Raw genomic sequence first — 5,026 nt, forward strand, 5'->3', positions numbered from 1 at the left:
GAAGAACATCTTTCTTTACTGCAAAATTGCAAACACTAACTTAACAGTCCTGCTATTATCAGAAGCTGAACTCACTATCACCCAAACCTTAGCATATTATTCTCTAAGGAAAATGTGGCAGTTTTAAATCCAAGCTGCTAGAGAGCTGCTCTCCCCTCACCACCACCACCTTTCTCCAGCCTCATATGTCTATACATAATTTTCCAACGTTTTTATTAACTTAAAGACTTTGGAGTGTTGCTGAGTTAAATAATAAACATCTAAATATTTTAAGATAGCATACAATACTGAAACATTGATTGCTAGACACGTTTTAACTTGCCTGCTCTTAGTTTTTTTAAAATATATTTTTATTGATTTCAGAGAGGAAGGGAGAGGGAGAGAGAGAAACATCAATGATGAGAGAATCATTGACTGGCTGCCTCCTGCCCACACCCCCAACTGGGGATCGAGCCCGCAGCCCAGGCATGTGCCCCTGACCAGAATCGAACCCGGACCCTTCAGTCTGTAGGCCAAGGCTCCATCCACTGAGTCACACTGGCCAGGGCTGCTCTTAGATTTTATTACAGAGGTTTCTTGTACGTTGTTGAATGTATATTTTCTTGAAAGTAAGAGTGTGTTTAAAGTGTGTTCATAGGATTCTTCCTTATCCCAGAGTTTGGTGATTGTGATTTCGGCGATGAGCTCCCAGAGAGGGAACATGGCGTGTTCCAGGCCTCAGAGACATCAAAATACATTTAGCTTCAAAAATGACAAGTTTGATAAGAGTGTTCAGACCAAGAAAATTAATACAAAACTTCTGATGGAGTATGTCAGCGCTGCAAAGAAGTTCTTAAATGGTGTGTAAAATACAGCAAATACAAACAACTGTCAAAGCCTAAAACTGTGTTAAATGTTTACAAACGACAGTGAAAGATTCTTTTCACAATTTGTAGAGACCATGTGCCTGTGAACTTGAAGTTTTTGCAAAATGTGGGAAGAAAGAAGACATTGTTACTCCGTTTAATAAAGAACCAGAAAAGACAAGAAAACATTTAAAATAATCTGCATTCCAATTATAGAAGAAGCTGCAGAAGAAATAAAGAAGGAAGTGATGATTTAGATTTTGATATTGGTTTAGATGACAATCAAATAGGTTAACATATTAAAAGTCAGTGTGAAAACATAAAATTCTGAACAACTTTAGACTTTGAGAGTTATACAGAAAAATACTGTGAAATCCTAATAAGAATTTAGAATAACAATAACATTTATACATGAACAATATAAATTGTGTATGGTATTTGAACAATTATAAAACTTATGCAGTTTTCTTATAATAAATTTCCAAGTAGCATGTGCTAGAAGATCTGCCAAATGAGCATTTTAGAATATCAAAGTGAACAAGATTCAGAATTGATGGTTTTGTAAGAACTATCTCATGGGAAAAGTCATATGACATTACTGCTAGACTCAAAAACTGGTCCTCGGGTATGTACATTTTGATAAATTTATCTCAAGTAAATGACCCATAAACAGAAGCCCCCTTAACTTAATGTTTGGTTGCTTTATAAAGCAAAAAGTTATTTTTTAATAATAATATTTAACAAATATGTAGCAGTTTTTAAAAATATATCATCGCACTTTTAACCTTTTTTCTTTTATAAAATATACATATAAAAATGCATAAAACATATGTATAGTTTAGTAAATACTTATAAAGAAAACTCATACATCCCAGATGAAGAACTACTCCTAAACAATATAAATTAGCTTTATCTGATATTTGAACTTTTTTCTTTTTATTTATTATTTTTTTTAAATAACTTTTATTGATTTCAGAGAGGAAATGAAAGAGATAGAAACATCAATGATGAGAGAGAACCAATGATTGGCTGCCTCCCACATGCCCCACAGCACAGGTTGGCATGTGCCCTGACCGGGAATCGAACCGTGACCTCCTGGTTCACAGGTTGACGCTCAACCACTGAGCAACACCGGCCGGGCTTATTATGAAAAATCTCAAACCTAAAGAAAAGTAGCAAAATAATACAATGAACCTTTGTATACTCCTACCTAGATCCATATTTGTTAACAGTTGCCATGTTTTGTTTGTATCTGAATAGGGCAGGGGTGGGCAAACTTTTTGACGCGAGGGCCACAATGGGTTCTTAAACTGGACCGGAGGGCCGGAACAAAAGCATGGATGGAGTGTTTGTGTGAACTAATATAAATTCAAAGTAAACATCATTACATAAAAGGGTACGGTCTTTTTTTTCAATAGTTTTATTCATTTCAAACGGGCTGGATCCAGCCTGCGGGCCGTAGTTTGCCCACGGCTGGAATAGGTGGATATGGATACATCTTTTATTTGCTGAACCATTTAAAAATAATGGCAGGCATTAGTTTTGAAGACACTTATGCACGTTATTTTGTAGCTCTTCTCTATTTTATTATGAAATTAGTGAGACTGATTCAGGTTGTTGCAAAAGCTGTTACCAGTACATTTTATATGTCTCTGTTTTATTCTATTGTATTATATTCCACGACTTATTTTATACTCTCTCATGTTGAGGGACACTGGCGTTATCTCAGTGTTTCCATATTAAAAACAATACTGCTGTGGGGAAGTGTGTTCATGACTGTAAACGCCGGCTGTGTGCTCTTTGACTACAGCTGGTGATTTGGTGCCTGGGGAGAAGGTTTGTGCTGTCCAGTAAGTCAGGACAACACAACCTGGTCACCCCTGACTTCCGAAGGGACCCCTTCTCTCCTCGTGAGCTAAAGTAGCCCCACGTGGGGCAGGCTCTCTCTTGCTGCTTAAGTCCTTATTTACATCTGAGCCTAGACTTCCTTTATTTGCACCGCTCATTCAGTCCTGGACACCATCTTGGAAAGCCTCACAGGTCTTCCTGCTTGGTATTTAGGAAATTCTCTCCCCTTTTCTAGCCTTCTTAAAAGTCATACACTGCAAAGGGCACCAAGTAGGGAATGGTCCCGTAATACAGGGAAATAACAGAGCAGACCAGGAGGCCAAGACAGTGGCTGGGGAAGGCCCCGTCTCCCCAACTCTTAGCTACACCCATATAACGCCCTAACACACTCCAGAGCTCAGTCCCTAGCAGCTCTGGGGGCCACTCAGGAAGATCCATGGTCAAAATATCCGGGGAAATACATCCTTCCCCAGGTATCTTACGGCCTATTCACAATTCCCTACGTATAGGATACAGACCGCTTCTACAACTCCTAACCCCCCAGCACATCCTAGCTAGGCCTCCCTACTGCCAGATACACCAAAACCTGTTCTACTTGCTACTCAGCATCTCCCCCAGGACAGGGTAGGTTAGACCTCCTTTCCCCGCTCAGCAGGCGAGGGGCCAAGTCCCTGGACAGGACTGGCAGACTGACCGCACTCACATGCCTCCTATTAAAAGAACAAATATCTTTGAACCCTCATAGATACTGTCTCAGGGTGGGTAGAGGCCATTCCCCACTGCGTCTGACCCACCTCATTACAATCAGAAAATGGACCTGCTATCCAATCCCAAATGACTCCACAGGTCTCCTCCACTCTGAACTCCAGTGGAACTTACACCCCCACCAGCCCCGATTTCAGGCGGGTAGAAAAGGCAAATTCTTAAGTAAGTCCCACCTCACTAAATTAACTCTCAAAACTAAAGAATCTCAAACTACTCTCCTACCTCTAGCCCTTATGCGCATCAGGGCAACACCATCCGCGCCCCCCCCCGCCCCGCACCCCCCTCCTCTACACCCTCCTTTCTTAGTCCCTTTGAACTCCTGTATGGAAGACCCTTCTAATTCGGAAACTTCCCTTCCACAGAGACTATGTCTGCGTTTTAAATCTCATCTGACAATTACTGGAGAACATGCTGATCAGGTCCTCCCTCGACCTTTCACAGGAGACCTCCCCCTACTTCTCCTAAAGGAAACCCATCATAATTCAAGCGCTGGAGGCAGGCCCTTACCGGGTCCTCTTAACCGCCCCCTGCAGCTGAACTCTCAGGGCACCCCCATGGTCCCACCTTCCCACACCAAACCCACCTCAGGAGCACCTCCGTCACCGGAGCTGGAGTCCCCTAGATTACAGCCACCAGGTCGGGCCCACCAGACCCTGCCTTACCACATCCCAGAAGAGGACGAATGTGTGAGCACCCCTGCACGTGCCCCTAACACCCCTGACTTCCCTGAAAGCCCACCTCCTCTCCCAGGAAAATCCTCCTGGTCCTAGCTACTGCCCCCTCCCTTCGCAGCAGGGCTCTCACCTTCCCATGGGACTGCCTTCTACAAAGGGACTTGGATTACCCATGGGGCAAGGTTTCCTCCTTTCTAGATACTAAATACACCCTTTCCCCCTGGGGACCATCTCTGCCCTGGAGTGGGGCTTAGCTCTCCTTCTCACCCTATCCCAGCCCTCCTCCCTACTCCCATAGGGAACCTTCCCACCTCCACGGTCTCCAACCAACACTTAACCTCGCCCATTCCCTCCTGAGCCAGGGCTGCTGGCTCTGCCTTTCCCGCTCCTCTTCAGTGTCCACCACCATCCCTATCCCAATCGAGATGTGGAATCAGGCAAACATCACTCCAGCTGATAAAAAGGGAACTATGTTTCTCAAAAAGGCAGACACCCTCTAGGCCAGGGGTCCCTCAAACTGCGGCCCGCGGGCCACATGCAAATACAAATATTGCATTTGTTCCCGTTTTGTTTTTTTACTTCAAAATAAGATGTGTGCAGGGTGCATAGGAATTTGTTCATAGTTTTTTTTTAAACTATAGTCCGGCCCTCCAACGGTCTGAGGGACAGTGAACTGGCCCCGTTTAAAAAGTTTGAGGACCCTGCTCTAGGTAATTATCCTGCAGCCCTGGCATCAAGCCTCCGTTCTTTTCCGTTGTTTTTTTTTAATATATTTTTTATTGATTAAGATATTACATATGTGTCCCTGTCACCGCATCACCCTCCACGCCCCCCAACCCCCCGCTCATGCCCTCACCACTCCCCCGTTGTCCGTGTCCATTGGTTAGGCCTCTA

The 5,026-nt window shown here is 43.6% G+C and overlaps 1 protein-coding gene and 1 pseudogene across 2 annotated transcripts in view; one reads left to right on the top strand and one right to left on the bottom strand.

Moving 5' to 3' along the window:
- Window positions 1–5,026, bottom strand: part of DHRS7B (dehydrogenase/reductase (SDR family) member 7B) — a 57,131-nt gene that overhangs the window by 16,816 nt on the left and 35,289 nt on the right. The gene's annotated exons all lie outside the window — the stretch shown is intronic.
- On the top strand, window positions 515–1,776 carry LOC107184705 (annotated as a pseudogene).

Source organism: Myotis davidii, unplaced genomic scaffold (assembly GCF_000327345.1).
Source record: "Myotis davidii unplaced genomic scaffold, ASM32734v1 scaffold207, whole genome shotgun sequence".
Taxonomy (NCBI): Eukaryota; Metazoa; Chordata; class Mammalia; order Chiroptera; family Vespertilionidae; genus Myotis; species Myotis davidii.